Raw genomic sequence first — 24,021 nt, 5'->3', positions numbered from 1 at the left:
ATGTACCCCAACAATGAATAATGTTAATATCAACGTATTTATTGACTTCTAAATTCTAGTTTTGCGTATAACTAATCTATCTATAGGTGACTAATGTATTTGCAATTGTCTGAAGTCTTATTCAACAACAACTTATGTGTTTTTTTTATTTGAAATGATTTACCCCATCAATGAAAAATGTTAATATTAACGTTATAATTGAGTTCTAAATTCTAGTTTTCTGAACATCTAGTTAATTTATTGTGGATAAATGTATTTGCAATTGTCTGAAGTCTTCTTCATCAACATATTATGTGTTTTTTTTAATTTGAAATGATGTACCCCAACAATGAATAATGTTAATATCAACGTATTTATTGACTTCTAAATTCTAGTTTTGCGTATAACTAATCTATCTATAGGTGACTAATGTATTTGCAATTGTATGAAGTCTTATTCAACAACAACTTATGTGTTTTTTTTATTTGAAATGATTTACCCCATCAATGAAAAATGTTAATACTAACGTAATAATTGAGTTCTAAATTCTAGTTTTCTGAATATCTAGTTAATTTATGGTGGATAAATGTATTTTCAATTGTCTGAAGTCTTATTTAATAACAACTTATGTTTTTTTTTTTAATTTGAAATGATGTACCCCAACAATGAATAACGTTAATATTAACGTAATAATTGATTTCTAAATTCTAGTTTTCTGAAAATCTAGTTAAATTATAGTGGATAAATGTATTTGCAATTGTCTGAAGTCTTCTTCATCAACATATTATGTTTATTTTTTAATTTGAAATGATGTACCCCAACAATGAATAATGTTAATATCAACGTATTTATTGACTTCTAAATTCTAGTTTTGCGTACAACTAATCTATCTATAGGTGACTTATGTATTTGGAATTGTCCGAAGTCTTATTCATCAACATATTATGTGTTTTTTTTATTTGAAATGATTTACCCCATCAATGAAAAATGTTAATATTAACGTAATAATTGAGTTCTAAATTCTAGTTTTCTGAATATCTAGTTAATTTATGGTGGATAAATGTATTTTCAATTGTCTGAAGTCTTATTTAATAACAACTTATGTTTTTTTTTTAATTTGAAATGATGTACCCCAACAATGAATAACGTTAATATTAACGTAATTATTGAGTTCTAAATTCTAGTTTTGGGTTCAACTAATCTATCTATAGGTGACCAATGTATTTGCAATTGTCTGAAGTCTTATTCATCAACATATTATGTTTTTTTTTTAATTTGAAATGATGTACCCCAACAATGAATAATGTTAATATCAACGTATTTATTGACTTCTAAATTCTAGTTTTGCGTACAACTAATCTATCTATAGGTGAGTAATGTATTTGCAATTGTCTGAAGTCTTATTCATCAACATATTATGTTTTTTTTTTAATTTGAAATGATGTACCCCAACAATGAATAATGTTAATATCAACGTATTTATTGACTTCTAAATTCTAGTTTTGCGTACAACTAATCTATCTATAGGTGAGTAATGTATTTGCAATTGTCTGAAGTCTTATTCAACAACAACTTATGTGTTTTTTTTATTTGAAATGATTTACCCCATCAATGAAAAATGTTAATACTAACGTAATAATTGAGTTCTAAATTCTAGTTTTCTGAATATCTAGTTAATTTATGGTGGATAAATGTATTTGCAATTGTCTGAAGTCTTCTTCATCAACATATTATGTTTTTTTTTTTAATTTGAAATGATGTACCCCAACAATGAATAATGTTAATATCAACGTATTTATTGACTTCTAAATTCTAGTTTTGCGTACAATTAATCTATCTATAGGTGACCAATGTATTTGCAATTGTCTGAAGTCTTATTCATCAACATATTATGTTTTTTTTTTAATTTGAAATGATGTACCCCAACAATGAATAATGTTAATATCAACGTATTTATTGACTTCTAAATTCTAGTTTTGCGTACAACTAATCTATCTATAGGTGAGTAATGTATTTGCAATTGTCTGAAGTCTTATTCATCAACATATTATGTTTTTTTTTTAATTTGAAATGATGTACCCCAACAATGAATAATGTTAATATCAACGTATTTATTGACTTCTAAATTCTAGTTTTGCGTACAACTAATCTATCTATAGGTGAGTAATGTATTTGCAATTGTCTGAAGTCTTATTCAACAACAACTTATGTGTTTTTTTTATTTGAAATGATTTACCCCATCAATGAAAAATGTTAATACTAACGTAATAATTGAGTTCTAAATTCTAGTTTTCTGAATATCTAGTTAATTTATGGTGGATAAATGTATTTGCAATTGTCTGAAGTCTTCTTCATCAACATATTATGTTTTTTTTTTTAATTTGAAATGATGTACCCCAACAATGAATAATGTTAATATCAACGTATTTATTGACTTCTAAATTCTAGTTTTGCGTACAATTAATCTATCTATAGGTGACTAATATATTTGCAATTGTCTGAAGTCTTATTCATCAACATATTATGTTTATTCTTTAATTTGAAATGATGTAACCCAACAATGAATAATGTTAATATTAACGTAATTTTTGAGTTCGAAATTCTGGTTTTTCAGATCATCTAGTTTATGTATAGTGGATAAATGTATTTGCAATTGTCTGAAGTCTTATTCATCAACATATTATGTTTTTTTTTTAATTTGAAATGATGTACCCCAACAATGAATAATGTTAATATCAATGTATTTATTGACTTCTAAATTCTAGTTTTGCGTACAACTAATCTATCTATAGGTGAGTAATGTATTTGCAATTGTCTGAAGTCTTATTCAACAACAACTTATGTGTTTTTTTTATTTGAAATGATTTACCCCATCAATGAAAAATGTTAATACTAACGTAATAATTGAATTCTAAATTCTAGTTTTCTGAACATCTAGTTAATTTATAGTGGATAAATGTATTTGCAATTGTCTGAAGTCTTCTTCATCAACATATTATGTTTTTTTTTTAATTTGAAATGATGTACCCCAACAATGAATAATGTTAATATCAACGTATTTATTGACTTCTAAATTCTAGTTTTGCGTACAACTAATCTATCTATAGGTGACTAATGTATTTGCAATTGTCTGAAGTCTTATTCAACAACAACTTATGTGTTTTTTTTATTTGAAATGATTTACCCCATCAATGAAAAATGTTAATACTAACGTAATAATTGAATTCTAAATTCTAGTTTTGGGTTCAACTAATCTATCTATAGGTGACCAATGTATTTGCAATTGTCTGAAGTCTTATTCATCAACATATTATGTTTTTTTTTTAATTTGAAATGATGTACCCCAACAATGAATAATGTTAATATCAATGTATTTATTGACTTCTAAATTCTAGTTTTGCGTACAACTAATCTATCTATAGGTGAATAATGTATTTGCAATTGTCTGAAGTCTTATTCATCAACATATTATGTTTTTTTTTTTAATTTGAAATGATGTACCCCAACAATGAATAATGTTAATATCAACGTATTTATTGACTTCTAAATTCTAGTTTTGCGTATAACTAATCTATCTATAGGTGACTAATGTATTTGCAATTGTCTGAAGTCTTATTCAACAACAACTTATGTGTTTTTTTTATTTGAAATGATTTACCCCATCAATGAAAAATGTTAATATTAACGTTATAATTGAGTTCTAAATTCTAGTTTTCTGAACATCTAGTTAATTTATTGTGGATAAATGTATTTGCAATTGTCTGAAGTCTTCTTCATCAACATATTATAGGTTTTTTTTAATTTGAAATGATGTACCCCAACAATGAATAATGTCAATATCAACGTATTTATTGACTTCTAAATTCTAGTTTTGCGTACAACTAATCTACCTATAGGTGACTAATGTATTTGCAATTGCCTGAAGTCTTATTCAACAACAACTTATGTGTTTTTTTTATTTGAAATGATTTACCCCATCAATGAAAAATGTTAATATTAACATAATAATTGATTTCTAAATTCTAGTTTTCTGAAAATCTAGTTAAATTATAGTGGATAAATGTATTTGCAATTGTCTGAAGTCTTCTTCATCAACATATTATGTTTATTTTTTAATTTGAAATGATGTACCCCAACAATGAATAATGTTAATATCAACGTATTTATTGACTTCTAAATTCTAGTTTTGCGTACAACTAATCTATCTATAGGTGACTTATGTATTTGCAATTGTCCGAAGTCTTATTCATCAACATATTATGTGTTTTTTTTATTTGAAATGATTTACCCCATCAATGAAAAATGTTAATATTAACGTAATAATTGAGTTCTAAATTCTAGTTTTCTGAATATCTAGTTAATTTATGGTGGATAAATGTATTTTCAATTGTCTGAAGTCTTATTTAATAACAACTTATGTTTTTTTTTTTTAATTTGAAATGATGTACCCCAACAATGAATAACGTTAATATTAACGTAATTATTGAGTTCTAAATTCTAGTTTTGGGTTCAACTAATCTATCTATAGGTGACCAATGTATTTGCAATTGTCTGAAGTCTTATTCAACAACAACTTATGTGTTTTTTTTATTTGAAATGATTTACCCCATCAATGAAAAATGTTAATACTAACGTAATAATTGAATTCTAAATTCTAGTTTTGGGTTCAACTAATCTATCTATAGGTGACCAATGTATTTGCAATTGTCTGAAGTCTTATTCATCAACATATTATGTTTTTTTTTTAATTTGAAATGATGTACCCCAACAATGAATAATGTTAATATCAACGTATTTATTGACTTCTAAATTCTAGTTTTGCGTATAACTAATCTATCTATAGGTGACTAATGTATTTGCAATTGTCTGAAGTCTTATTCAACAACAACTTATGTGTTTTTTTTATTTGAAATGATTTACCCCATCAATGAAAAATGTTAATATTAACGTTATAATTGAGTTCTAAATTCTAGTTTTCTGAACATCTAGTTAATTTATTGTGGATAAATGTATTTGCAATTGTCTGAAGTCTTCTTCATCAACATATTATGTGTTTTTTTTAATTTGAAATGATGTACCCCAACAATGAATAATGTTAATATCAACGTATTTATTGACTTCTAAATTCTAGTTTTGCGTATAACTAATCTATCTATAGGTGACTAATGTATTTGCAATTGTCTGAAGTCTTATTCAACAACAACTTATGTGTTTTTTTTATTTGAAATGATTTACCCCATCAATGAAAAATGTTAATACTAACGTAATAATTGAGTTCTAAATTCTAGTTTTCTGAATATCTAGTTAATTTATGGTGGATAAATGTATTTTCAATTGTCTGAAGTCTTATTTAATAACAACTTATGTTTTTTTTTTTAATTTGAAATGATGTACCCCAACAATTAATAACGTTAATATTAACGTAATAATTGATTTCTAAATTCTAGTTTTCTGAAAATCTAGTTAAATTATAGTGGATAAATGTATTTGCAATTGTCTGAAGTCTTCTTCATCAACATATTATGTTTATTTTTTAATTTGAAATGATGTACCCCAACAATGAATAATGTTAATATCAACGTATTTATTGACTTCTAAATTCTAGTTTTGCGTACAACTAATCTATCTATAGGTGACTTATGTATTTGGAATTGTCCGAAGTCTTATTCATCAACATATTATGTGTTTTTTTTATTTGAAATGATTTACCCCATCAATGAAAAATGTTAATATTAACGTAATAATTGAGTTCTAAATTCTAGTTTTCTGAATATCTAGTTAATTTATGGTGGATAAATGTATTTTCAATTGTCTGAAGTCTTATTTAATAACAACTTATGCTTTTTTTTTAATTTGAAATGATGTACCCCAACAATGAATAACGTTAATATTAACGTAATTATTGAGTTCTAAATTCTAGTTTTGGGTTCAACTAATCTATCTATAGGTGACCAATGTATTTGCAATTGTCTGAAGTCTTATTCATCAACATATTATGTTTTTTTTTTAATTTGAAATGATGTACCCCAACAATGAATAATGTTAATATCAACGTATTTATTGACTTCTAAATTCTAGTTTTGCGTACAACTAATCTATCTATAGGTGAGTAATGTATTTGCAATTGTCTGAAGTCTTATTCATCAACATATTATGTTTTTTTTTTAATTTGAAATGATGTACCCCAACAATGAATAATGTTAATATCAACGTATTTATTGACTTCTAAATTCTAGTTTTGCGTACAACTAATCTATCTATAGGTGAGTAATGTATTTGCAATTGTCTGAAGTCTTATTCAACAACAACTTATGTGTTTTTTTTATTTGAAATGATTTACCCCATCAATGAAAAATGTTAATACTAACGTAATAATTGAGTTCTAAATTCTAGTTTTCTGAATATCTAGTTAATTTATGGTGGATAAATGTATTTGCAATTGTCTGAAGTCTTCTTCATCAACATATTATGTTTTTTTTTTTAATTTGAAATGATGTACCCCAACAATGAATAATGTTAATATCAACGTATTTATTGACTTCTAAATTCTAGTTTTGCGTACAATTAATCTATCTATAGGTGACTAATATATTTGCAATTGTCTGAAGTCTTATTCATCAACATATTATGTTTATTCTTTAATTTGAAATGATGTAACCCAACAATGAATAATGTTAATATTAACGTAATTTTTGAGTTCGAAATTCTGGTTTTTCAGATCATCTAGTTTATGTATAGTGGATAAATGTATTTGCAATTGTCTGAAGTCTTATTCATCAACATATTATGTTTTTTTTTTAATTTGAAATGATGTACCCCAACAATGAATAATGTTAATATCAATGTATTTATTGACTTCTAAATTCTAGTTTTGCGTACAACTAATCTATCTATAGGTGATGAGTAATGTATTTGCAATTGTCTGAAGTCTTATTCAACAACAACTTATGTGTTTTTTTTATTTGAAATGATTTACCCCATCAATGAAAAATGTTAATACTAACGTAATAATTGAATTCTAAATTCTAGTTTTCTGAACATCTAGTTAATTTATAGTGGATAAATGTATTTGCAATTGTCTGAAGTCTTCTTCATCAACATATTAAGTTTTTTTTTTAATTTGAAATGATGTACCCCAACAATGAATAATGTTAATATCAACGTATTTATTGACTTCTAAATTCTAGTTTTGCGTACAACTAATCTATCTATAGGTGACTAATGTATTTGCAATTGTCTGAAGTCTTATTCAACAACAACTTATGTGTTTTTTTTATTTGAAATGATTTACCCCATCAATGAAAAATGTTAATACTAACGTAATAATTGAATTCTAAATTCTAGTTTTGGGTTCAACTAATCTATCTATAGGTGACTTATGTATTTGCAATTGTCCGAAGTCTTATTCATCAACATATTATGTGTTTTTTTTATTTGAAATGATTTACCCCATCAATGAAAAATGTTAATATTAACGTAATAATTGAGTTCTAAATTCTAGTTTTCTGAATATCTAGTTAATTTATGGTGGATAAATGTATTTGCAATTGTCTGAAGGCTTCTTCATCAACATATTATGTTTTTTTTTTAATTTGAAATGATGTACCCCAACAATGAATAATGTTAATATCAATGTATTTATTGACTTCTAAATTCTAGTTTTGCGTACAACTAATCTATCTATAGGTGAGTAATGTATTTGCAATTGTCTGAAGTCTTATTCAACAACAACATATGTGTTTTTTTTATTTGAAATGATTTACCCCATCAATGAAAAATGTTAATACTAACGTAATAATTGAGTTCTAAATTCTAGTTTTCTGAATATCTAGTTAATTTATGGTGGATAAATGTATTTTCAATTGTCTGAAGTCTTATTTAATAACAACTTATGTTTTTTTTTTTTAATTTGAAATGATGTACCCCAACAATGAATAACGTTAATATTAACGTAATTATTGAGTTCTAAATTCTAGTTTTGGATTCAACTAATCTATCTATAGGTGACCAATGTATTTGCAATTGTCTGAAGTCTTATTCAACAACAACTTATGTGTTTTTTTTATTTGAAATGATTTACCCCATCAATGAAAAATGTTAATACTAACGTAATAATTGAATTCTAAATTCTAGTTTTGGGTTCAACTAATCTATCTATAGGTGACCAATGTATTTGCAATTGTCTGAAGTCTTATTCATCAACATATTATGTTTTTTTTTTAATTTGAAATGATGTACCCCAACAATGAATAATGTTAATATCAACGTATTTATTGACTTCTAAATTCTAGTTTTGCGTATAACTAATCTATCTATAGGTGACTAATGTATTTGCAATTGTCTGAAGTCTTATTCAACAACAACTTATGTGTTTTTTTTATTTGAAATGATTTACCCCATCAATGAAAAATGTTAATATTAACGTTATAATTGAGTTCTAAATTCTAGTTTTCTGAACATCTAGTTAATTTATTGTGGATAAATGTATTTGCAATTGTCTGAAGTCTTCTTCATCAACATATTATGTGTTTTTTTTAATTTGAAATGATGTACCCCAACAATGAATAATGTCAATATCAACGTATTTATTGACTTCTAAATTCTAGTATTGCGTACAACTAATCTACCTATAGGTGACTAATGTATTTGCAATTGCCTGAAGTCTTATTCAACAACAACTTATGTGTTTTTTTTATTTGAAATGATTTACCCCATCAATGAAAAATGTTAATATTAACGTAATAATTGATTTCTAAATTCTAGTTTTCTGAAAATCTAGTTAAATTATAGTGGATAAATGTATTTGCAATTGTCTGAAGTCTTCTTCATCAACATATTATGTTTATTTTTTAATTTGAAATGATGTACCCCAACAATGAATAATGTTAATATCAACGTATTTATTGACTTCTAAATTCTAGTTTTGCGTACAACTAATCTATCTATAGGTGACTTATGTATTTGCAATTGTCCGAAGTCTTATTCATCAACATATTATGTGTTTTTTTTATTTGAAATGATTTACCCCATCAATGAAAAATGTTAATATTAACGTAATAATTGAGTTCTAAATTCTAGTTTTCTGAATATCTAGTTAATTTATGGTGGATAAATGTATTTGCAATTGTCTGAAGGCTTCTTCATCAACATATTATGTTTTTTTTTTAATTTGAAATGATGTACCCCAACAATGAATAATGTTAATATCAATGTATTTATTGACTTCTAAATTCTAGTTTTGCGTACAACTAATCTATCTATAGGTGAGTAATGTATTTGCAATTGTCTGAAGTCTTATTCAACAACAACATATGTGTTTTTTTTATTTGAAATGATTTACCCCATCAATGAAAAATGTTAATACTAACGTAATAATTGAGTTCTAAATTCTAGTTTTCTGAATATCTAGTTAATTTATGGTGGATAAATGTATTTTCAATTGTCTGAAGTCTTATTCATCAACATATTATGTTTTTTTTTTAATTTGAAATGATGTACCCCAACAATGAATAATGTTAATATCAATGTATTTATTGACTTCTAAATTCTAGTTTTGCGTACAACTAATCTATCTATAGGTGAGTAATGTATTTGCAATTGTCTGAAGTCTTCTTCATCAACATATTATGTTTTTTTTTTTTAATTTGAAATGATGTACCCCAACAATGAATAATGTTAATATCAACGTATTTATTGACTTCTAAATTCTAGTTTTGCGTATAACTAATCTATCTATAGGTGACTAATGTATTTGCAATTGTCTGAAGTCTTATTCAACAACAACTTATGTGTTTTTTTTATTTGAAATGATTTACCCCATCAATGAAAAATGTTAATATTAACGTTATAATTGAGTTCTAAATTCTAGTTTTCTGAACATCTAGTTAATTTATTGTGGATAAATGTATTTGCAATTGTCTGAAGTCTTCTTCATCAACATATTATAGGTTTTTTTTAATTTGAAATGATGTACCCCAACAATGAATAATGTCAATATCAACGTATTTATTGACTTCTAAATTCTAGTTTTGCGTACAACTAATCTACCTATAGGTGACTAATGTATTTGCAATTGCCTGAAGTCTTATTCAACAACAACTTATGTGTTTTTTTTATTTGAAATGATTTACCCCATCAATGAAAAATGTTAATATTAACATAATAATTGATTTCTAAATTCTAGTTTTCTGAAAATCTAGTTAAATTATAGTGGATAAATGTATTTGCAATTGTCTGAAGTCTTCTTCATCAACATATTATGTTTATTTTTTAATTTGAAATGATGTACCCCAACAATGAATAATGTTAATATCAACGTATTTATTGACTTCTAAATTCTAGTTTTGCGTACAACTAATCTATCTATAGGTGACTTATGTATTTGCAATTGTCCGAAGTCTTATTCATCAACATATTATGTGTTTTTTTTATTTGAAATGATTTACCCCATCAATGAAAAATGTTAATATTAACGTAATAATTGAGTTCTAAATTCTAGTTTTCTGAATATCTAGTTAATTTATGGTGGATAAATGTATTTGCAATTGTCTGAAGGCTTCTTCATCAACATATTATGTTTTTTTTTTAATTTGAAATGATGTACCCCAACAATGAATAATGTTAATATCAATGTATTTATTGACTTCTAAATTCTAGTTTTGCGTACAACTAATCTATCTATAGGTGAGTAATGTATTTGCAATTGTCTGAAGTCTTATTCAACAACAACATATGTGTTTTTTTTATTTGAAATGATTTACCCCATCAATGAAAAATGTTAATACTAACGTAATAATTGAGTTCTAAATTCTAGTTTTCTGAATATCTAGTTAATTTATGGTGGATAAATGTATTTTCAATTGTCTGAAGTCTTATTTAATAACAACTTATGTTTTTTTTTTTTAATTTGAAATGATGTACCCCAACAATGAATAACGTTAATATTAACGTAATTATTGAGTTCTAAATTCTAGTTTTGGGTTCAACTAATCTATCTATAGGTGACCAATGTATTTGCAATTGTCTGAAGTCTTATTCAACAACAACTTATGTGTTTTTTTTATTTGAAATGATTTACCCCATCAATGAAAAATGTTAATACTAACGTAATAATTGAATTCTAAATTCTAGTTTTCTGAACATCTAGTTAATTTATAGTGGATAAATGTATTTGCAATTGTCTGAAGTCTTATTCATCAACATATTATGTTTTTTTTTTAATTTGAAATGATGTACCCCAACAATGAATAATGTTAATATCAACGTATTTATTGACTTCTAAATTCTAGTTTTGCGTATAACTAATCTATCTATAGGTGACTAATGTATTTGCAATTGTCTGAAGTCTTATTCAACAACAACTTATGTGTTTTTTTTATTTGAAATGATTTACCCCATCAATGAAAAATGTTAATATTAACGTTATAATTGAGTTCTAAATTCTAGTTTTCTGAACATCTAGTTAATTTATTGTGGATAAATGTATTTGCAATTGTCTGAAGTCTTCTTCATCAACATATTATGTGTTTTTTTTAATTTGAAATGATGTACCCCAACAATGAATAATGTTAATATCAACGTATTTATTGACTTCTAAATTCTAGTTTTGCGTATAACTAATCTATCTATAGGTGACTAATGTATTTGCAATTGTCTGAAGTCTTATTCAACAACAACTTATGTGTTTTTTTTATTTGAAATGATTTACCCCATCAATGAAAAATGTTAATACTAACGTAATAATTGAGTTCTAAATTCTAGTTTTCTGAATATCTAGTTAATTTATGGTGGATAAATGTATTTTCAATTGTCTGAAGTCTTATTTAATAACAACTTATGTTTTTTTTTTTAATTTGAAATGATGTACCCCAACAATTAATAACGTTAATATTAACGTAATAATTGATTTCTAAATTCTAGTTTTCTGAAAATCTAGTTAAATTATAGTGGATAAATGTATTTGCAATTGTCTGAAGTCTTCTTCATCAACATATTATGTTTATTTTTTAATTTGAAATGATGTACCCCCAACAATGAATAATGTTAATATCAACGTATTTATTGACTTCTAAATTCTAGTTTTGCGTACAACTAATCTATCTATAGGTGACTTATGTATTTGGAATTGTCCGAAGTCTTATTCATCAACATATTATGTGTTTTTTTTATTTGAAATGATTTACCCCATCAATGAAAAATGTTAATATTAACGTAATAATTGAGTTCTAAATTCTAGTTTTCTGAATATCTAGTTAATTTATGGTGGATAAATGTATTTTCAATTGTCTGAAGTCTTATTTAATAACAACTTATGTTTTTTTTTTAATTTGAAATGATGTACCCCAACAATGAATAACGTTAATATTAACGTAATTATTGAGTTCTAAATTCTAGTTTTGGGTTCAACTAATCTATCTATAGGTGACCAATGTATTTGCAATTGTCTGAAGTCTTATTCATCAACATATTATGTTTTTTTTTTAATTTGAAATGATGTACCCCAACAATGAATAATGTTAATATCAACGTATTTATTGACTTCTAAATTCTAGTTTTGCGTACAACTAATCTATCTATAGGTGAGTAATGTATTTGCAATTGTCTGAAGTCTTATTCATCAACATATTATGTTTATTTTTTAATTTGAAATGATGTACCCCAACAATGAATAATGTTAATATCAACGTATTTATTGACTTCTAAATTCTAGTTTTGCGTACAACTAATCTATCTATAGGTGACTTATGTATTTGGAATTGTCCGAAGTCTTATTCATCAACATATTATGTGTTTTTTTTATTTGAAATGATTTACCCCATCAATGAAAAATGTTAATATTAACGTAATAATTGAGTTCTAAATTCTAGTTTTCTGAATATCTAGTTAATTTATGGTGGATAAATGTATTTTCAATTGTCTGAAGTCTTATTTAATAACAACTTATGCTTTTTTTTTAATTTGAAATGATGTACCCCAACAATGAATAACGTTAATATTAACGTAATTATTGAGTTCTAAATTCTAGTTTTGGGTTCAACTAATCTATCTATAGGTGACCAATGTATTTGCAATTGTCTGAAGTCTTATTCATCAACATATTATGTTTTTTTTTTAATTTGAAATGATGTACCCCCAACAATGAATAATGTTAATATTAACGTAATTTTTGAGTTCGAAATTCTGGTTTTTCAGATCATCTAGTTTATGTATAGTGGATAAATGTATTTGCAATTGTCTGAAGTCTTATTCATCAACATATTATGTTTTTTTTTTAATTTGAAATGATGTACCCCAACAATGAATAATGTTAATATCAATGTATTTATTGACTTCTAAATTCTAGTTTTGCGTACAACTAATCTATCTATAGGTGATGAGTAATGTATTTGCAATTGTCTGAAGTCTTATTCAACAACAACTTATGTGTTTTTTTTATTTGAAATGATTTACCCCATCAATGAAAAATGTTAATACTAACGTAATAATTGAATTCTAAATTCTAGTTTTCTGAACATCTAGTTAATTTATAGTGGATAAATGTATTTGCAATTGTCTGAAGTCTTCTTCATCAACATATTAAGTTTTTTTTTTAATTTGAAATGATGTACCCCAACAATGAATAATGTTAATATCAACGTATTTATTGACTTCTAAATTCTAGTTTTGCGTACAACTAATCTATCTATAGGTGACTAATGTATTTGCAATTGTCTGAAGTCTTATTCAACAACAACTTATGTGTTTTTTTTATTTGAAATGATTTACCCCATCAATGAAAAATGTTAATACTAACGTAATAATTGAATTCTAAATTCTAGTTTTGGGTTCAACTAATCTATCTATAGGTGACTTATGTATTTGCAATTGTCCGAAGTCTTATTCATCAACATATTATGTGTTTTTTTTATTTGAAATGATTTACCCCATCAATGAAAAATGTTAATATTAACGTAATAATTGAGTTCTAAATTCTAGTTTTCTGAATATCTAGTTAATTTATGGTGGATAAATGTATTTGCAATTGTCTGAAGGCTTCTTCATCAACATATTATGTTTTTTTTTTTAATTTGAAATGATGTACCCCAACAATGAATAATGTTAATATCAATGTATTTATTGACTTCTAAATTCTAGTTTTGCGTACAACTAATCTATCTATAGGTGAGTAATGTATTTGCAATTGTCTGAAGTCTTATTCAACAACAACATATGTGTTTTTTTTATTTGAAATGATTTACCCCATCAATGAAAAATGTTAATACTAACGTAATAATTGAGTTCTAAATTCTAGTTTTCTGAATATCTAGTTAATTTATGGTGGATAAATGTATTTTCAATTGTCTGAAGTCTTATTTAATAACAACTTATGTTTTTTTTTTTTAATTTGAAATGATGTACCCCAACAATGAATAACGTTAATATTAACGTAATTATTGAGTTCTAAATTCTAGTTTTGGATTCAACTAATCTATCTATAGGTGACCAATGTATTTGCAATTGTCTGAAGTCTTATTCAACAACAACTTATGTGTTTTTTTTTATTTGAAATGATTTACCCCATCAATGAAAAATGTTAATACTAACGTAATAATTGAATTCTAAATTCTAGTTTTGGGTTCAACTAATCTATCTATAGGTGAGTAATGTATTTGCAATTGTCTGAAGTCTTATTCATCAACATATTATGTTTTTTTTTTAATTTGAAATGATGTACCCCAACAATGAATAATGTTAATATCAATGTATTTATTGACTTCTAAATTCTAGTTTTGCGTACAACTAATCTATCTATAGGTGATGAGTAATGTATTTGCAATTGTCTGAAGTCTTATTCAACAACAACTTATGTGTTTTTTTTATTTGAAATGATTTACCCCATCAATGAAAAATGTTAATACTAACGTAATAATTGAATTCTAAATTCTAGTTTTCTGAACATCTAGTTAATTTATAGTGGATAAATGTATTTGCAATTGTCTGAAGTCTTCTTCATCAACATATTAAGTTTTTTTTTTAATTTGAAATGATGTACCCCAACAATGAATAATGTTAATATCAACGTATTTATTGACTTCTAAATTCTAGTTTTGCGTACAACTAATCTATCTATAGGTGACTAATGTATTTGCAATTGTCTGAAGTCTTATTCAACAACAACTTATGTGTTTTTTTTATTTGAAATGATTTACCCCATCAATGAAAAATGTTAATACTAACGTAATAATTGAATTCTAAATTCTAGTTTTGGGTTCAACTAATCTATCTATAGGTGACTTATGTATTTGCAATTGTCCGAAGTCTTATTCATCAACATATTATGTGTTTTTTTTATTTGAAATGATTTACCCCATCAATGAAAAATGTTAATATTAACGTAATAATTGAGTTCTAAATTCTAGTTTTCTGAATATCTAGTTAATTTATGGTGGATAAATGTATTTGCAATTGTCTGAAGGCTTCTTCATCAACATATTATGTTTTTTTTTTAATTTGAAATGATGTACCCCAACAATGAATAATGTTAATATCAATGTATTTATTGACTTCTAAATTCTAGTTTTGCGTACAACTAATCTATCTATAGGTGAGTAATGTATTTGCAATTGTCTGAAGTCTTATTCAACAACAACATATGTGTTTTTTTTATTTGAAATGATTTACCCCATCAATGAAAAATGTTAATACTAACGTAATAATTGAGTTCTAAATTCTAGTTTTCTGAATATCTAGTTAATTTATGGTGGATAAATGTATTTTCAATTGTCTGAAGTCTTATTTAATAACAACTTATGTTTTTTTTTTAATTTGAAATGATGTACCCCCAACAATGAATAACGTTAATATTAACGTAATTATTGAGTTCTAAATTCTAGTTTTGGATTCAACTAATCTATCTATAGGTGACCAATGTATTTGCAATTGTCTGAAGTCTTATTCAACAACAACTTATGTGTTTTTTTTATTTGAAATGATTTACCCCATCAATGAAAAATGTTAATACTAACGTAATAATTGAATTCTAAATTCTAGTTTTGGGTTCAACTAATCTATCTATAGGTGACCAATGTATTTGCAATTGTCTGAAGTCTTATTCATCAACATATTATGTTTTTTTTTTAATTTGAAATGATGTACCCCAACAATGAATAATGTTAATATCAACGTATTTATTGACTTCTAAATTCTAGTTTTGCGTATAACTAATCTATCTATAGGTGACTAATGTATTTGCAATTGTCTGAAGTCTTATTCAACAACAACTTATGTGTTTTTTTTATTTGAAATGATTTACCCCATCAATGAAAAATGTTAATATTAACGTTATAATTGAGTTCTAAATTCTAGTTTTCTGAACATCTAGTTAATTTATTGTGGATAAATGTATTTGCAATTGTCTGAAGTCTTCTTCATCAACATATTATGTGTTTTTTTTAATTTGAAATGATGTACCCCAACAATGAATAATGTCAATATCAACGTATTTATTGACTTCTAAATTCTAGTATTGCGTACAACTAATCTACCTATAGGTGACTAATGTATTTGCAATTGCCTGAAGTCTTATTCAACAACAACTTATGTGTTTTTTTTATTTGAAATGATTTACCCCATCAATGAAAAATGTTAATATTAACGTAATAATTGATTTCTAAATTCTAGTTTTCTGAAAATCTAGTTAAATTATAGTGGATAAATGTATTTGCAATTGTCTGAAGTCTTCTTCATCAACATATTATGTTTATTTTTTAATTTGAAATGATGTACCCCAACAATGAATAATGTTAATATCAACGTATTTATTGACTTCTAAATTCTAGTTTTGCGTACAACTAATCTATCTATAGGTGACTTATGTATTTGCAATTGTCCGAAGTCTTATTCATCAACATATTATGTGTTTTTTTTATTTGAAATGATTTACCCCATCAATGAAAAATGTTAATATTAACGTAATAATTGAGTTCTAAATTCTAGTTTTCTGAATATCTAGTTAATTTATGGTGGATAAATGTATTTGCAATTGTCTGAAGGCTTCTTCATCAACATATTATGTTTTTTTTTTAATTTGAAATGATGTACCCCAACAATGAATAATGTTAATATCAATGTATTTATTGACTTCTAAATTCTAGTTTTGCGTACAACTAATCTATCTATAGGTGAGTAATGTATTTGCAATTGTCTGAAGTCTTATTCAACAACAACATATGTGTTTTTTTTATATGAAATGATTTACCCCATCAATGAAAAATGTTAATACTAACGTAATAATTGAGTTCTAAATTCTAGTTTTCTGAATATCTAGTTAATTTATGGTGGATAAATGTATTTTCAATTGTCTGAAGTCTTATTCATCAACATATTATGTTTTTTTTTTAATTTGAAATGATGTACCCCAACAATGAATAATGTTAATATCAATGTATTTATTGACTTCTAAATTCTAGTTTTGCGTACAACTAATCTATCTATAGGTGAGTAATGTATTTGCAATTGTCTGAAGTCTTCTTCATCAACATATTATGTTTTTTTTTTTTAATTTGAAATGATGTACCCCAACAATGAATAATGTTAATATCAACGTATTTATTGACTTCTAAATTCTAGTTTTGCGTACAACTAATCTATCTATAGGTGACTTATGTATTTGCAATTGTCCGAAGTCTTATTCATCAACATATTATGTGTTTTTTTTATTTGAAATGATTTACCCCATCAATGAAAAATGTTAATATCAACGTATTTATTGACTTCTAAATTCTAGTTTTCTGAATATCTAGTTAATTTATGGTGGATAAATGTATTTGCAATTGTCTGAAGTCTTCTTCATCAACATATTATGTTTTTTTTTTTAATTTGAAATGATGTACCCCAACAATGAATAATGTTAATATCAACGTATTTATTGACTTCTAAATTCTAGTTTTGCGTACAATTAATCTATCTATAGGTGACTAATATATTTGCAATTGTCTGAAGTCTTATTCATCAACATATTATGTTTATTCTTTAATTTGAAATGATGTAACCCAACAATGAATAACGTTAATATTAACGTAATTTTTGAATTTTAAATCCTGGTTTTTCTGATCATCTAGTTTATGTATAGTAGATAAATGTATTTCCAATTGTCTGAAGTCTTCTTCATCAACATATTATGTTTTTTTTTTAATTTGAAATGATGTACCCCAACAATGAATAACGTTAATATTAACGTAATTATTGAGTTCTAAATTCTAGTTTTGGGTTTAACTAATCTATCTATAGGTGACCAATGTATTTGCAATTGTCTGAAGTCTTATTCAACAACAACTTATGTGTTTTTTTTTATTTGAAATGATTTACCATATCAATGAAAAATGTTAATATTAACGTAATAATTGAATTCTAAATTCTAGTTTTCTGAACATCTAGTTAATTTATAGTGGATAAATGTATTTGCAATTGTCTGAAGTCTTCTTCATCAACATATTATGTTTTTTTTTTAATTTGAAATGATGTACCCCAACAATGAATAATGTTAATATCAACGTATTTAGTGACTTCTAAATTCTAGTTTTGCGTACAACTAATCTATCTATAGGTGACTAATGTATTTGCAATTGTCTGAAGTCTTATTCATCAACATATTATGTTTATTCTTTAATTTGAAATGATGTAACCCAACAATGAATAATGTTAATATTAACGTAATTTTTGAGTTTTAAATTCTGGTTTTTCTGATCATCTAGTTTATGTATAGTGGATAAATGTATTTGCAATTGTCTGAAGTCTTATTCATCAACATATTATGTTTTTTTTTTAATTTGAAATGATGTACCCCAACAATAAATAATGTTAATATCAATGTATTTATTGACTTCTAAATTCTAGTTTTGCGTACAACTAATCTATCTATAGGTGAGTAATGTATTTGCAATTGTCTGAAGTCTTATTCAACAACAACTTATGTGTTTTTTTTATTTGAAATGATTTACCCCATCAATGAATAATGTTAATATCAATGTATTTATTGACTTCTAAATTCTAGTTTTGCGTACAACTAATCTATCTATAAGTGAGTAATGTATTTGCAATTGTCTGAAGTCTTATTCAACAACAACTTATGTGTTTTTTTTATTTGAAATGATTTCCCCCATCAATGAAAAATGTTAATATTAACGTTATAATTGAGTTCTAAATTCTAGTTTTCTGAACATCTAGTTAATTTATTGTGGATAAATGTATTTGCAATTGTCTGAAGTCTTCTTCATCAACATATTATGTGTTTTTTTTAATTTGAAATGATGTACCCCAACAATGAATAATGTCAATATCAACGTATTTATTGACTTCTAAATTCTAGTTTTGCGTACAACTAATCTACCTATAGGTGACTAATGTATTTGCAATTGCCTGAAGTCTTATTCAACAACAACTTATGTGTTTTTTTTATTTGAAATGATTTACCCCATCAATGAAAAATGTTAATATTAACGTAATAATTGATTTCTAAATTCTAGTTTTCTGAAAATCTAGTTAAATTATAGTGGATAAATGTATTTGCAATTGTCTGAAGTCTTCTTCATCAACATATTATGTTTATTTTTTAATTTGAAATGATGTACCCCAACAATGAATAATGTTAATATCAACGTATTTATTGACTTCTAAATTCTAGTTTTGCGTACAACTAATCTTTCTATAGGTGACTTATGTATTTGCAATTGTCCGAAGTCTTATTCATCAACATATTATGTGTTTTTTTTATTTGAAATGATTTACCCCATCAATGAAAAATGTTAATATTAACGTAATAATTGAGTTCTAAATTCTAGTTTTCTGAATATCTAGTTAATTTATGGTGGATAAATGTATTTGCAATTGTCTGAAGGCTTCTTCATCAACATATTATGTTTTTTTTTTAATTTGAAATGATGTACCCCAACAATGAATAATGTTAATATCAATGTATTTATTGACTTCTAAATTCTAGTTTTGCGTACAACTAATCTATCTATAGGTGAGTAATGTATTTGCAATTGTCTGAAGTCTTATTCAACAACAACTTATGTGTTTTTTTTATTTGAAATGATTTACCCCATCAATGAAAAATGTTAATACTAACGTAATAATTGAGTTCTAAATTCTAGTTTTCTGAATATCTAGTTAATTTATGGTGGATAAATGTATTTGCAATTGTCTGAAGTCTTCTTCATCAACATATTATGTTTTTTTTTTTAATTTGAAATGATGTACCCCAACAATGAATAATGTTAATATCAACGTATTTATTGACTTCTAAATTCTAGTTTTGCGTACAATTAATCTATCTATAGGTGACTAATATATTTGCAATTGTCTGAAGTCTTATTCATCAACATATTATGTTTATTCTTTAATTTGAAATGATGTAACCCAACAATGAATAATGTTAATATTAACGTAATTTTTGAGTTCGAAATTCTGGTTTTTCAGATCATCTAGTTTATGTATAGTGGATAAATGTATTTGCAATTGTCTGAAGTCTTATTCATCAACATATTATGTTTTTTTTTTAATTTGAAATGATGTACCCCAACAATGAATAATGTTAATATCAATGTATTTATTGACTTCTAAATTCTAGTTTTGCGTACAACTAATCTATCTATAGGTGAGTAATGTATTTGCAATTGTCTGAAGTCTTATTCAACAACAACTTATGTGTTTTTTTTATTTGAAATGATTTACCCCATCAATGAAAAATGTTAATACTAACGTAATAATTGAATTCTAAATTCTAGTTTTCTGAACATCTAGTTAATTTATAGTGGATAAATGTATTTGCAATTGTCTGAAGTCTTCTTCATCAACATATTATGTTTTTTTTTTAATTTGAAATGATGTACCCCAACAATGAATAATGTTAATATCAACGTATTTATTGACTTCTAAATTCTAGTTTTGCGTACAACTAATCTATCTATAGGGGACTAATGTATTTGCAATTGTCTGAAGTCTTATTCATCAACATATTATGTTTATTCTTTAATTTGAAATGATGTAACCCAACAATGAATAATGTTAATATTAACGTAATTTTTGAATTTTAAATTCTAGTTTTTCTGATCATCTAGTTTATGTATAGTGGATAAATGTATTTGCAATTGTCTGTAGTCTTATTCATCAACATATTATGTTTTTTTTTTTAATTTGAAATGATGTACCCCAACAATGAATAATGTTAATATCAATGTATTTATTGACTTCTAAATTCTAGTTTTCTGAATATCTAGTTAATTTATGGTGGATTAATGTATTTTCAATTGTCTGAAGTCTTATTTAACAACAACTTATGTTTTTTTTTTTAATTTGAAATGATGTACCCCAACAGTGAATAACGTTAATATTAACGTAATTATTGAGTTCTAAATTCTAGTTTTGGGTTCAACTAATCTATCTATAGGTGACCAATGTATTTGCAATTGTCTGAAATCTTATTCATCAACATATTATGTTTTTTTTTTAATTTGAAATGATGTACCCCAACAATAAATAATGTTAATATCAATGTATTTATTGACTTCTAAATTCTAGTTTTGCGTACAACTAATCTATCTATAGGTGAGTAATGAATTTGCAATTGTCTGAAGTCTTATTCAACAACAACTTATGTGTTTTTTTTATTTGAAATGATTTACCCCATCAATGAATAATGTTAATATCAATGTATTTATTGACTTCTAAATTCTAGTTTTGCGTACAACTAATCTATCTATAGGTGAGTAATGTATTTGCAATTGTCTGAAGTTTTATTCGTCAACAAATTATGTGTTTTTTTTATTTGAAATGATTTCCCCCATCAATGAAAAATGTTAATATTAACGTTATAATTGAGTTCTAAATTCTAGTTTTCTGAACATCTAGTTAATTTATTGTGGATAAATGTATTTGCAATTGTCTGAAGTCTTCTTCATCAACATATTATGTGTTTTTTTTAATTTGAAATGATGTACCCCAACAATGAATAATGTCAATATCAACGTATTTATTGACTTCTAAATTCTAGTTTTGCGTACAACTAATCTACCTATAGGTGACTAATGTATTTGCAATTGTCTGAAGTCTTATTCAACAACAACTTATGTGTTTTTTTTATTTGAAATGATTTACCCCAACAATGAATAATGTTAATATCAACGTATTTATTGACTTCTAAATTCTAGTTTTGCGTACAACTAATCTTTCTATAGGTGACTTATGTATTTGCAATTGTCCGAAGTCTTATTCATCAACATATTATGTGTTTTTTTTATTTGAAATGATTTACCCCATCAATGAAAAATGTTAATACTAACGTAATAATTGAGTTCTAAATTCTAGTTTTCTGAATATCTAGTTAATTTATGGTGGATAAATGTATTTTCAATTGTCTGAAGTCTTATTTAATAACAACTTATGTTTTTTTTTTTAATTTGAAATGATGTACCCCAACAATGAATAACGTTAATATTAACGTAATTATTGAGTTCTAAATTCTAGTTTTGGGTTCAACTAATCTATCTATAGGTGACCAATGTATTTGCAATTGTCTGAAGTCTTCTTCATCAACATATTATGTTTTTTTTTTTAATTTGAAATGATGTACCCCAACAATGAATAATGTTAATATCAACGTATTTATTGACTTCTAAATTCTAGTTTTGCGTACAATTAATCTATCTATAGGTGACTAATATATTTGCAATTGTCTGAAGTCTTATTCATCAACATATTATGTTTATTCTTTAATTTGAAATGATGTAACCCAACAATGAATAACGTTAATATTAACGTAATTTTTGAATTTTAAATCCTGGTTTTTCTGATCATCTAGTTTATGTATAGTAGATAAATGTATTTCCAATTGTCTGAAGTCTTCTTCATCAACATATTATGTTTTTTTTTTAATTTGAAATGATGTACCCCAACAATGAATAACGTTAATATTAACGTAATTATTGAGTTCTAAATTCTAGTTTTGGGTTTAACTAATCTATCTATAGGTGACCAATGTATTTGCAATTGTCTGAAGTCTTATTCAACAACAACTTATGTGTTTTTTTTTATTTGAAATGATTTACCATATCAATGAAAAATGTTAATATTAACGTAATAATTGAATTCTAAATTCTAGTTTTCTGAACATCTAGTTAATTTATAGTGGATAAATGTATTTGCAATTGTCTGAAGTCTTCTTCATCAACATATTATGTTTTTTTTTTAATTTGAAATGATGTACCCCAACAATGAATAATGTTAATATCAACGTATTTAGTGACTTCTAAATTCTAGTTTTGCGTACAACTAATCTATCTATAGGTGACTAATGTATTTGCAATTGTCTGAAGTCTTATTCATCAACATATTATGTTTATTCTTTAATTTGAAATGATGTAACCCAACAATGAATAATGTTAATATTAACGTAATTTTTGAGTTTTAAATTCTGGTTTTTCTGATCATCTAGTTTATGTATAGTGGATAAATGTATTTGCAATTGTCTGAAGTCTTATTCATCAACATATTATGTTTTTTTTTTAATTTGAAATGATGTACCCCAACAATAAATAATGTTAATATCAATGTATTTATTGACTTCTAAATTCTAGTTTTGCGTACAACTAATCTATCTATAGGTGAGTAATGTATTTGCAATTGTCTGAAGTCTTATTCAACAACAACTTATGTGTTTTTTTTATTTGAAATGATTTACCCCATCAATGAATAATGTTAATATCAATGTATTTATTGACTTCTAAATTCTAGTTTTGCGTACAACTAATCTATCTATAAGTGAGTAATGTATTTGCAATTGTCTGAAGTCTTATTCAACAACAACTTATGTGTTTTTTTTATTTGAAATGATTTCCCCCATCAATGAAAAATGTTAATATTAACGTTATAATTGAGTTCTAAATTCTAGTTTTCTGAACATCTAGTTAATTTATTGTGGATAAATGTATTTGCAATTGTCTGAAGTCTTCTTCATCAACATATTATGTGTTTTTTTTAATTTGAAATGATGTACCCCAACAATGA

This window comes from Metopolophium dirhodum, unplaced genomic scaffold (genome assembly GCF_019925205.1).
Source record: "Metopolophium dirhodum isolate CAU unplaced genomic scaffold, ASM1992520v1 scaffold1, whole genome shotgun sequence".
NCBI lineage: Eukaryota > Metazoa > Arthropoda > Insecta > Hemiptera > Aphididae > Metopolophium > Metopolophium dirhodum.
The sequence above is the reverse complement of the archived record's forward strand: the minus strand, read 5'-3'. Positions refer to the sequence as shown.